The following is a 13,762-nucleotide window of genomic DNA, read 5'->3' on the forward strand; positions in this document are numbered from 1 at the left end:
ACTAAGTCATGCATCAGATAACTAGAACCTGTGACTTCACTGGCCTTGAATAGTTTATTGAGGAATAAAAGGAATTACGTGGAGCTTTAGGCACTGAGACAGGCCTGTGTGGATATGAAGGGGGCAGTATTTGTCATGAAAGCACTTTAGAGATTGAATGGAATTATGTATATAGGGTGCCAATAGCTCTTAAATAATATTCAGTTATTCTCCAGCCAGGGGTAGGCACAGTGTTTGTGTTTAGTGGAATTGTAGGGAGAGCACCTTCTAGAAGGGAGCCCTGGCTCTGTAAAGATTGAGTATGCTCAGAAATGCTTCTCCATAAAAAGAGTTAACTTTCTTAATAAGTTGCACCTGGTTACACAGGTGTTTGATCTCTGTTTACAGTTCACACATACAACAGTTTAAAAAATGATTACTTGGGGAAACTTGCAGATTATAGGAGCAATTAACGCTGATGTTAAGGAATGAAAGATGTTTTCAACAGTTACTGTTGGCGTGTCTTCTCTTCTCCATCCTCAGTCCCATATCATGATGGACCTTTAATGTCGCAGTGGCTTCCTAAGCAGCATCCCTGGCCCGTCTTTTCAATCTTCAATTCATTCAACACCACACCCTTGGATTAATTTTCCAAAGACATAACTTGGATCATGTCACTGCCCTGCTCTTCCTTTCCATGACTGAGTGCACGTGGTCTACATTAGTCAGCTCAGCATTGCAGGACTCTCTTTAGTCTGGCGCTCATTTGCCTTCTCAGATGTCTTTTTCCCACTCACCTCTCTGCTCCCCAGAATTCTCTGCTCCACCCAAAATGAATGCCTGCGTCCATGTCTGCTTTCCCCACATTGTACCTTTGAATGTGTGTTTTCTTTCTCCTCCCCGAAACATCTGCCTTCTGTTCTTTTGTTTATTCAGATTCTACTTTATCCTTCTTACTCCAGTTCTTAACACATGTTTCTACCAAAAGTTTTTTTTTCCTGATGAGTTGAATATAAATATATGAAAATTATGCCCGAGCTATATACATTTCATAAATTCTTTTATTGAAACATTTAAGACTATATTAAATCAAGATATTTGTGAAATCTGGAATATATACATTACATGTATATGTATATGAGTATGTATTTGTATGTACACACACATATATGTATATACACACACATCATGGTACAATGTCAGTTTACCTAGATAATCCTGTATCTGTCTTTTTGAGGGTGGGATGTTCATTTTTTGACCAAAATATAGCAGTTGATTGTACAATATAAATATTTGATAGTGGAATGGACTTGGACTTTGTAGGTGTCTAAAGTAATATTCAGTAATTCTTTGCCAACTGTTGATCTTCATGAACTAAATAAGGCTTTTTTCTTAGCTTTCTTAATAAGTTATAACAAAGTGCATAAATCATAAATTTAACTATAAACTTATGACTTATGTGAGTTATCTGAACTCCCACTAGTATATCCACTACTCAGATCAAGAAAGAGAACTTTCTCAGCACCTCGGAAGCCTTCCTTATACCATTTCCTGGTCATGACCCCTGCTTTCTGCCCCCAAAGTAACCATTATCTTCACCATAAATTTGTTTTGCCCGGTTTTGAATTTTTTAAAAAGAAACTATACAATGTGTATCATTTTATGTCTGCCCTGTTTTGCTGAATATCGCTCATGAGTTTTATTTCTGTTGTTGCTTGTAACAATGCTCACTTATTTTTATTGTCTTCTATATTTTTTTATATAAATGCAAAATATATTCTAATGTTGATGAACATTTGTGTTGTCAGTTTTGGTATATTATAAATAATGTTTTCACAAATATTCTTGTGCACATCATTTGGTGATAACATGTGCCTATTTTTTTTGGTATATCCCTAAGATTGGCATTTCTAGATAAAGGGCTAGACATATGTTCAGTTTAGGTAGAAATTGCTACAGTTTTCCCTAGTGGCTATAACCGATTTATACTCTCACTGGTAGTGCATGAGACTTTTCATTATTTTACAAACTCTCTAACATTTGTTGTGATTTTTTTTTTCACTTTTTGCCATTTGGGTAGGTATGTAGTGATACCTCATTGAATTTAATTTACATTTCCCTGTGAATTAATGAGATTGAGCAATTTTTCATATGTTTATTCGCTATTTAGATAACCTATTTTGTCAAAATACTTGAAATTTTCAAGTTTTTTGCCAATTTCTCTGCGGGATTATCTGTCTTCTGAATTTTAGGAATTCCAGATGTAGTCTGGGTATAAACTTTTGGCTGATTAAATATATATTGCAAATATCTTTTCCTATTTTGTAGTTTGCCTTTTAACTCTCTTAATAGTGTCTTTTTTTTTAATAAAAAAATATTTTTTAGAGCACTTTTAGGTTCACAGCAAAATTGAGTGGAAGGTACAGAGATTTCCTATATGCCCCTTGCCCTCACATTTACACAGTCTCTCCTACTATCAAAACCCTGCACCAGAGTAGTGCATTTGTTACAACTGATGAGCCTACATTGACACATCATTATCACCCAAAGTCTGTAATTTACATTAGAGTTCATTCTTGGTGTTGTGCATTCTATGGGTTTTGACAAATGTATAATGACATGTATCCACCTTAATGGTGTCTTTTGGTCACAAGAATGCCCTAGTTTTAATATGGTTCATTTCATGAACTTTTTTCCTTGTGGTAAGTGCTTTTTGCATCTTAAGACATCCTCTCCTAGTCTAAGTTGATGAATATGCTTTTCTATGTTATCTTTTAGAAGCTTTGTATTTTATCTTTCACATTTAGATCTACAAATCACCTGGAATTGAATTACTGTGTATGGTATCAGGAAGGGTACAAGATTCATTTTTTTCATATGGATAGTTGATTGATACAGCTCTATTTATTGAAAAGACTATCATTTGTGTAATGACACATTTGTTGTAAATCAAATGGCAAAAACATGTAGGTTTATTTCAGGACTCTATATCCTAGTCTGTTGAACAATTTGTTTATCTCTACACCACTACCACACTCTCAATTATGTGGCTTTTTAGTAACTCTTGATATGCAGTAATGTATGTCCTCCAAATTTGCTCTTTTTCAAGATACTCTTAGCTGTTCTTATTTTTATATAATTCCTTATAAATTTGGGAGTTTCCACAGAAAAAGTTAAAATTTTGTTTGAGATTGAACTGAAACTTTGAATCCATCTAGAGAGAATTGACACTTTTACAATTTTGAGTCTTCTAATTTATGAACATGGCATAACTTTCCATTTGTTTATTCCTTCTTTAATTTTCTCTCAATAATTTGTTGAAGTGTTGTGTGTAGAAATCATTTAAATATTTCATTAATTACATTCCTAGATATATGTTGTGTTTTGCAGATATTAAAAATGGTATCATTTTGAAAAAATGTTTCTTTGCTTATTGCTGATATAGAAAAATGTTATTAATTTTTAACATTAACTTTTTATACACTGATCTTGCTAAAGTCACCTATTCTAATACTTTGTCTGTAATTCTACGTATTTGAGTATGTAATATTCTTTCCTAATCTTTATACATTTTATTTCTCTTTCTTTCCTTATTTCAGTGGCCAGGACCTCATTTATAATGTTGAATAAGAATACTGATAATGGGCATCATTTCTTTTTGTGATGTGAGGGGGAAATCTTTCAATATTTCACCAGTATGTGATGAAGTTTCTTGTAGATTTTTTTGGTAGATATCCTCCATCAGATAAGTACCCTTTTATGTCAAACTTTTCAAGATTATTTAAAACTCATAAATGGAAATTGAATTTTATCAAATCCTTTTCTGTATCTGAGGCAATTATTGTTATTGATTTCTACCTGAATTCCACTACAATAAGAGTACATGATTTCAGTCCTTTGAAGTTTGTTGAAACTTGTTTTATGGCCTGGAATATGGTCAATTTTAATAAAAATTGCTTATGCACTAGAAAATAATGTGTTCTGTAATTTTGGAGTGAGTGTTCTACGTATTGCAATTAAGTTTGTTAAATATGTTGTTCAAATCATCTATATCCTGATTAATTTTCTTTAAATATATTGTTCAAATCATCTATATTCTGATTAATTTTCTATCTCCTTTTCTATCAGTTGTTGAGAGCAATAAGTTGAAGTCATCTAATAGGATTGGGAATTTGTATATATCTCCTCTTAGCACTAGGAATTTTTACTTCACATGTTTTGAGGCTGTTATTGAGTGCATATAAATTTTGAATTATAATTCCTTCATGATAAATCAATTCTTTTATTATTGTGACATGTTCCTCTTTATCTCTAGTAAAACTTATTTTCTTAAAATTTTCTTTGGTATTAGTAGGGGTACATCAGCTTTTTTTTCAGTTTGTGTTTAGTTTGTAAACCTTTTTTACTCTAAACCATTCTGTTTTCTTATATAAAAATTGTTTCTTGTAATGTGTATATACTTGTTTTATTTTTAAGTTCATGCAAACAATCTGTCTCATAATTGGAGTATTTAATCTGTTGACATTAGTTTAGTTACTGGTGCATTTTAGCTTAAATCTATCATCTTACTATTTGTGTTCTACTTGTGTCTCCTTTTCTATTTAAGTTTTTCTCTCATTTTGCCTATACTTGAATTAATAAATTAATTTTGTTATTCTGTTTTCATCAATATTTCATTTATGCATTTTATTTCTTTTAGTAGTTACTCTATAAATTACAACATGCAATGCATCCTTGAACTAGCAAAATTAAAGTTAAATTAATGCTTTTATTACTTCTCAGGCAGTACAATGACCTAACAACACTCTTAACTCTATTGGTCTCCTTCTATCTCTCATATTATTGTTGTCAGATGTTGTTATTGTTTTGTACAGTAATCATTCATATAGATTTAACATATTTATTCTGTTACTTATTTTTTCCTTCTATCTTCATGCTTTCATCTAATTTCATCTGATTTTACTTTCTTTCTTCCTGAAGAATGTTTTTTAGTGTCATCTTTAGTGTGGATCTCTTGGTGACAAATTCTCTGGTTTTTGTTTCTCTGAAAATGTATTTACTTGCTTTTATTTTCAAAAAATATTTCTGTCAAGTATAAAATTCTAGGTTGGCAGTTTTGTTTTCTTCTAACCCCTGGAGACTACCATTCCATTGCCCTGAGGCTTTCATTGTTTCAATGGAAAAATCAACTGTCATCTTATTGTTGTTCCTTTGCATGGGATGAGTATTTTTCTCTGTCTGCTCTTAAGAGTTTTCTCTTTATTATTTTGATTATAAGTAGTTTTACAATGATATATTTAGAGGTGTGTGTGTGTGTCTCTTTGTGTTTTGTATTTATTATGCTGGTGGTTTACTGTGCCTCTTAACATCATGGCATGATATAGCTTTAATCAGTTTTGGAAAATTCATAGCCATTATTTCTTCAAATATTGCTTCTGCCCTATTCTCTCTTTCCTCTCTTTTTGGGACTCTTATTATATATAGATTATACCTTTTCCCTATGCCCCTGCATCTCATATCATTTTTTTTCTGTATTTTATTCATTTTCTCTATTTAATCTAGCTATTTTCTTTGGACTTTTCTTCTTATTTACTGATTCTGGCTCCTGTTGTTAAATGTAAGTGCAGAATTATGAAAATTTAGTTACTCTTTTTTTCAGTTCTAAAATTTCTTTTATAGTTTTCAGTTTTCTGTTAAAGTTACCAACATTTCTGTCATATTTCTAAGGCATATTTGTCAAAATTATTTCAAAGTCCATATCAGATAATTCCAACACCAGGATCTCCCATCAGTCTGCTTTTGTTTTTTTCATACCTTTAGGTTATGTGGTATTGTCTCTGTATACCAAGCTATTTTTGATTGAATTCTGTATATTGTACATGAAAAATCATAGAGATAAATTGAGGTTCTGGGTGATGTGATCTTCCTCCAGTGAGGATTTACTTTTGTTCTTGACAGGCAGGCTGATGAGGGGCACGTCACCTTAGTGCAGTTATGGATTGAGAAGATTTGAAGATGAGTTTCCATCTTGATGAGTAATGGAATAATGTCAGTTAAGATTTAGCCTTATGGTTTTGAAATGGTTGGGCTTGGACTCCAGTTTTTGTCCCTTCAGCTCCATGAGACTTTTAGAACCTTTGTTGGACTTCTTAGCCTCAGCTTATCATCTGTACTGTTATTTATTTTCTTAGGAGTGTTTTGCAATTGGCAAATGCCTCAAAATTTACCAGTTTACCAATGAATGTTGGCTTGAGCACTCTTTTTCTCTGAGATATTAGCTCTTCAATTCCTTACTGCTTAGAAATTTTCCAGTGCCTTAAACATTTTCTTTTTTTTTTGCCCAGCTTTTCTAGTTATTCTTGGTGGGAGGGTTGGTCAGCAACAAGCTAATTCTTTATCATTAGAAGAAGAGTTGATAAAAGCTTTTAATAAATATCAAACAACTACTATCTAATTGAAACATGAAAGGTTTAAAAGAAAAGAACAAATAGGCTATTAATTTTGATTCATGGTAGTATTTTTAAAGTTTGATAATTTTGATAGGAGGATCTCAAAACTAATATTTTAGAATGTCAATGTGCACTTTTAGAGAAACATGAATATTTATTTGAATTCTAACTTGAAAAAAATTGGGTACACTTTATATACTGTAAATAGTGTGCCACTTGTTGGCTCTTATGACAATATTTTTCCTTGTTAAGACTAATGTTAAAAGGTGATCAACTTTGCCATTTATTGTCAGGAAGTTAATGAATACTTCACATTTCAAGTGTCTTGCTAAGAGTCATTATTTTCTAAATTAGTTTAGTTCCAGTAACTGTATAAATGTCAAGTTTCCATTTGTATTACTAAAGAAATTCTAAAAAATAGAGCTTATTCGAGGATCTGCTAATTAATGTCAAAGGAAGCCAATGTGATTTACCTGCCAATACGATTTACTTTTATAATGAATATGTTAAACATATACAGTGCTCTGCTCATATGGAATAGAAAATGTGAACAGTAGAGGGTGCAATTGTACCTTTAGTTCTGTATTTTAGCCCTTAGAAATTAGTGTTTAATAGCTGAGAGAAAAATTTGAAGAATGTACTGTTCACTGAAGCTGTACACTATTTATAGAAGTGTGTTTAAAATAAAACACTCCATGTAAAGGAGAAGTATAAATTTCACAATCATGTAATACTTTTCTTAACCTTGCACTTTTAGAAAGTGACAAATTTAAATCTCAATTAGAAACCATTTTCTAAAAAATATTATATTTATCTGAATATTTTTTTATATAGAGAGAGGTAAGGCATACATATCTCAATAAGATATTTTTCTTTTATAGAGGTTAATTACTGTTAATCATAGATTTTTTTCCTCTTGGGAAATACTGCTTCCAAAAGGATTATGTCTATTGATAACTGCAACACCACAAGACTCCTATTTCTTAAGAAAAAAATATAAATAAGACCCACTAGAAATAAATGATGCAATGTCAAAAGAGTTCTTACATTCAAATGGTTATTAACACAGTTTTTATTGAAGACCCAGAAGTTTCAGACACTTGCAAATCAGAAACTTAGATTTCCATTTCGACCCTGAAGCAGCATTATACTATTGCAGCACAAAGCTTCATTTATATAGATTTGTGGGGGATATGTGTGCAAAGCTACGAACCCATATTTCCAGGTTAGACTCTCTTCCATAGCTAAGGGTCTCCTTTTATATTTCCATAGGAAAAGTTTGGGCTTAGGTTTCTGTAAGTTTGACAAAAATTAGCTTTATCACAAAACCTATATTCCAGTGCAATAAATTTGAAGAACTTAGGAAACCTTCTTGCTGATTTTTTGAACTTAGAGGAAACATCTACCAGAGAAATATTCCTGTTTTTTGCATTAACAAACTCTATACTCCTGTCTTTTGGTTCAATTGGAAAGCAATTTAAGATTTAGATTATTACTAACACCCAAAGGTTAGCACTTCAGCACTTGGCTAGTTAATTGTGGTATTCACCTTATGCTTTTGTTTGAAGGGCCTCTCCTGATATTCTATAGAAAGAGCAAAAGAAAGAACAAGAGAGAGGAGAGGGGGGTGAGTATTTCACTTTAAGAATTGTTATTGAATTAAAAGTATTATTAGAGATAAATTTGCTTTTTGAACTTCATTTCAATCTGAACTTCCAAAGCCATTGTAAATGAGGTGATCAGACAGAACGTAAGTCTTGGTTAATAATCACTGCGTAGGGTGATTACAAGTACTTTAACTGGAAGCATCTGCTTTCAAAATAATATCAACTGAGTTTTCTAAAAAGATGTATGTATTAAGAAGGACTATTAAAAACAGGCCAAATCCAAATAAAGTAGTCAGCTTTTTGAAGGAGTAGCTAGAATTTGTGAAGAAACAAAAGAAAAAAATTACAGAATTGCTGATGCTATAGATGCTCCTAGTGTTATATGAAAGAACACTGAACCTTGAAGACAATATATTATAAGCCTCAAGTAAGCAAGACTCTGAGATTATACCAATTTAAAAGTGCATTAAGAGAGTTGATTGTGAGGTGTAGTTTGAAAAGGTGTTTGTGTATCAAAAAATATCATATCCTAGAAATATTTCAAGGTGGAGATAGAAAGCATAGTTATCATGGGTCTTAATCAGGCAAATACGTGGTTCAAAGAGTGATGTAAATGTTTTTATTTTTTCCTGCAGAAGGAAAACACATATTTAAACTAAGCCTCTAATTGATTTGATTTATTCCACACAGAACATGCAGAATTATAGAGAGCCAAAGTATCAATTTTCGGAAAAATCACCGTATCATATTTTTCATGTTGCCTTTTGCTACTGTGTTATAGAGAAATTCATTACCTGTTTTCACTTCTAAGCTGCATTTACTACATTAATATTGGTTTTATATATATATATATATATATATATACACACACACACATCCCATATATCACATACACACACATCTGTACACACCTGTGTACGTGCACACACACATATTCCAGGCTACTTTTGGTCATAATATTTTAGTTTCAAAGGTTTTACCTAAGTTGATTATTTTAAGTGGTTAGACCCAAATTTGAACTTCCTGTCTAAGGGCAACAGATATCACAAATCTTTGCAGGAAGAACATAGAAAATCAGTGCTATTTAGAACCCAGACAAACACTTGACTTGCAGAATTCCTGATTGAGACTTGAGATTTAGGACAGCTTCCCCTCAAGGGTAATTATACTGAAGTTTCTGAGGCTTATGATACGTGCATTTCTGAACGACACCCTAGTGAGGGGTGCAAACTCTGAAGCCCATCTTCACATTGCATCGAAGGATATTTAGTTCAGCTTGTTGGTTGGATCTCTTGGTGGAGAAAGGGGAGAGAGGGACAGTTTTTCTGTTTATTGATGGTAGTGTGTTATAAATACTAAATAAATATTTGTTGAATTCATTCATTTAGTCCTACCTTTGTCCATTCAATGCAGTTAACGAATAGGAACGGCCTACTTGTTCCGAGTGTTGGTGGACAAAATAGAGTTCCTTGCTTTCTTGAAGTTTACAGTCTAATGGATAAGGTAGTTATTTAACAAATATCCTTGCAAATAACATATAATTAGAAATTATGAAAGTGCTATTATAAGGGAAAACATTATAGAGATGATTCAGAAGGGTTATCAGAAGAAGTCATATTTGAGAAAAGAACAGAAGAATGAGTTAGTTGAGTTACCGATTCAAAAGATGGAATGCGGTGACTGGGAGGTATTGGGATTGGGATTTTAGGGCAGTGAAAGTGGTTTAGGAGAAGGATTTTCCAGGCAGGAAGAGAATGACCAGTGGAAAAGTTCTAAAATGTTAAAATGAAATTGCTTGGTGCCTGGAGATTTATAATAACTAAAAGGTTAGTTTAACACTTATATAATTCATTATTAATTGCTCTCCTGATTGCAGTCCCATTGTAATTTTCCCTTGAATATTTTCCAACCTGAGCAATAATCCTATGACCCAGCCTAATTTTCAAGAGAGGAAATGTGACTGTGGATCAAATGGCAATGTTAGTCGTTCCTGTAAGCACCAAATTTGTCCTATGCTCATGGTTTTCTGTCATGTCATTGGCTATGGTGACAGGCTGGGTAAATTGTGGTTTTAAAGGGGAGATACTGGTGGTTGGCAGTACTGTTGGTGGTTCCAGAACTGTATATGCTTGTCCCTGATACTGCTGTGTATGTAAATACTGATAAGGAGTTCCACAAATGGGGAAGGTGCTTGTAGTTTTTAATCAATTGCCTTAATTTATCTTTAAACATTAAATACCATATACATTCAGGTTCATCTCTTAAAGTATTAGAACAGAGAAAGTCTAGTTGTTAAAGTCAACTGTATATATTTACTGTATATTTATTTTGGAGATTAACAGTACACATGGGAAAATTAAAAATTCTGAAAAAATAATAGAGAGAAATCTGTTTCATTGAATTTTTTCAGTGTTTCCCAAACATTTTTGGCCTTGGAACCCTTTTTAGTTATACTAATAAACATTTGAAGGAACTAGTATTCTTCTAGTTCATATTTTGAGGAAATACTGGGTTGTAGTGTATGTTCTGATGGGTGAGGGCTCTCAATTAGAATTACTGGGTTACTAGCAAAGCTGTGCATTGACCACTGAATTGAGCTTTTGTACCAGCTTTTACTATATGCTTTTTCTTGGTTATTTGTGTTTTCTTCATCAGTTATTCCAATTTCTCACAATTGGCTATTCCCTCATTCCAGAATATGAAAATTATGTAATGTGTTAATAATTTGCTTGTAGATAGGTTAGTGATTAAAAGATCATATACTTAGAATATTAAAGTACAAAATTATTTTATTTGAAAATATTAATGTAATACAAATTTTAAGTGCTATGTATTTCAATGCATTTAAAAATACACCTTTACTGTCTTTGTTTTTTTTCTTTGCAAAAGTTTTGTAGGGTACTCCAGTAGAACATACTATTTGAATAAAATCACATTTTGGCATATTGTAAAGTTAAATGGTCAAAATGTCATTGATCATTAAAAATGTCAAATGGTCTCAGACCAATTATATGATTTGAGGGACTCAAACAAGTATCACTGTTTGAATTCTGAGAGTTCACAGTTTAGGTGTTACCTTTTAATTTCTATGAGTTGCAGACAAATTCTCTCTTTCTTGGTAATGATGTCTTTCGTATTTTAAGGACTTTTAAAACTCTGTAATGTGAGGACACCTGAGTTGTGTGTCTGGAAAGAGAAAAAGAGAAATGGTTTCCTCTATTTCCCCACATAGATCTTTGTCAAATAAGCAAAAAATGCATCCACCTCATGTACCTACCTTTACTTTGACATAAACAAGGGTTGATTTGGAGAGTGTGGTGGTGTGGTTTAGATTTCATACCTGTGAGGCATGTGTGAACACACACACACACACACACACACACTCACTCTCTCTCTCTCTCTCTCTCTCTCTCTCTCTCTCTCTCTCTCTCTCTCTCTCTCTCTCTCTCTCTCCTTCATGTTATGTAGATCCCCAAAGTAGCAACAAAAGTTCCATATGGTTTGAGTATATGGAGAAGCATACTAGAACTAATTAGACATTTCAAAGACATTTTATTATATTTTGTTCTCTGCAGCAAATTAAAGTGTTCTGAATTGACTTTAACAACTATTAATTTTTAAGAGATAAGAGGATTTTCATGTGAACTGAATCAGGCTTCTATGTACAGTATAAATAAAATGGCCAGTGAACGCATATTATAACTTTCAGAACACTATGCTGAGAATTAGGAGACTTGGGTTTTAAACTCTGCCTTGACTGAGTCATTTAACTTCCTTGGCCTTTAACTTTCCTGAAATTTGAAATGAGGAGGTTGAATTACATAATCTCTCTGGTACATTCCAGCTCAAAATTCTGTGATATACATTATTAGTAAAGAAGAAGACCTTTGCTTTGTTTGCTTTGTTTGTTTAAGAGGTGAGGAAGGGTGGGATGTCAAACCATGGTAGATGCTGTCATCAGTCCTTCAGTTCTTTGTATTTTGGGAGTACCCGTGAGAGGGGCATAAAGTAACTGAAATAATGGGCCATGTGTGGAAATGCTGCTACCATAGGTGAATTTCAGTTCTGTGACAGCTGAGAATTACTTGCTGGGTACTGAGAGAGGTTCTGACCAGTGGACACTGCAAAGTGGAAACGAGCAGTTTTCACCAAGTTCTCTATGTGCCTAGCAGCAGCAATTGCTTTTAACCTTCCACAAATAAAGTTTTGAAGGTTACCGTCATTTTTTCCACTTAAAATTGGTATTTAACATAGATGCTTTTCTAAGGAAGATAGAATTTTGACTGTACTATATTCTATGAAAAACTTAGATGAATTTTTCATAATAACTCCTTAAATTAACTCTGATCTTTGAGTAAAAACATTCTTACATATTGCAGTGACTCAAACAAACACTAATTCTTCTGCTTAATACCAACAAAAGTGTAGAAATCCCTATTTTTTATTTATTTGTATGGGGCATTAAAACCATATGATACTTTACGTATTGCTGTTTGGGGCAACTTATTTATTGTATAGGTGTTTGCATGTTTGTCTGTTAAGTTTAAATTTGAGCAACTAATATTTAAAGTATTCTTACCTACCAGTCTGTGCTTTGAAAAATGAATTTTAAAAAAATCTAGTCTGGACAAGGGAGAAATTATTCTTTTCTAGAAATATACATTGGGCAAAATGACTGATAATTTTACATTTGGTTACAAATACATAACAGATAGTGTATGCATCCTTGTTCCAAGGGTAATGCTTTCATAAATATCAGGTACCATATTTTGGCCCTAGAAATGATATCTATTTGTTTTACCAGCCTACTACTTCATTTGCCTATCATTAGAGATGGATTTCTGGATTTCTATCTCATGATTATATAAAAATCAAACATCAAGAGTTTCTTTAATTTGAAGCTAGTTAAGTTCATGAGAGTGAAGATTTCTATATATGTCTCTACTGTATCTTTTTTTTTTTTTTTTTTTTTTTTTTGCATACGCGGGCCTCTCACTATTGTGGCCTCTCCCGTTGTGGAGCACAGGCTCCGCATGCGCAGGCTCAGCGGCCATGGCTCACGGGCCCAGCCGCTCTGCGGCATGTGGGATCTTCCCGGACCGGGGCACAAACTCATGTCCCCTGCATCGGCAGGTGGACCCTCAACCATTGCGCCACCAGGGAAGCCTCACTACTGTATCTTTTTGACTGCAGCTTCCCCTCTCCTCCAAATCTCTGACATTCTCACAGTCGAAACAAATGTCTTGCCATCTTTCTCTTGCCCAGTTCATTCAAGTTATTTACTGATAAAACTCCGATTCACCCAAACTTCTATTTTGTTTTTCTTACATCTTCAGTACTTTCCCATCTTACTAATTTTAATAAGTTCGCTAGCAAAATGGGTTTTTCACTTTTACTTTAAATTTTGATTACAGTTTTGAGCAAGCCAGTATGTTTACCAGTAATAGTAACCTTCGTTATCTAGATTCTTAGGGTTACTTGTTACTTCTAGCAATTTTGATTACAAAACAAGTGGGAAGAAAATGGCCAAGTTATATCAGCTGCTAAATGCTATTTAAAATAAAAGCGACAATAAAAAAATAATTGACTCAGAGCTATTCTCTAAGTCACATGCTGTCAAATATGTTTTCAAATGCAAAATTACTTTTGCAAATATTTTTGAATATTTTGTGGGAAATATTGATGCATTGAGTTAGGAAATGATGTACATTTAATATGCCAGAAAAA

The 13,762-nt window shown here is 32.9% G+C and overlaps 1 protein-coding gene across 1 annotated transcript in view; it reads left to right on the forward strand.

Moving 5' to 3' along the window:
- The window catches only part of PRKG1 (protein kinase cGMP-dependent 1), a 1,199,831-nt gene that overhangs the window by 64,425 nt on the left and 1,121,644 nt on the right, over positions 1-13,762 (forward strand). The gene's annotated exons all lie outside the window — the stretch shown is intronic.

The sequence above is a fragment of the Kogia breviceps genome, chromosome 2 (assembly GCF_026419965.1).
Source record: "Kogia breviceps isolate mKogBre1 chromosome 2, mKogBre1 haplotype 1, whole genome shotgun sequence".
Taxonomy (NCBI): domain Eukaryota; kingdom Metazoa; phylum Chordata; class Mammalia; order Artiodactyla; family Physeteridae; genus Kogia; species Kogia breviceps.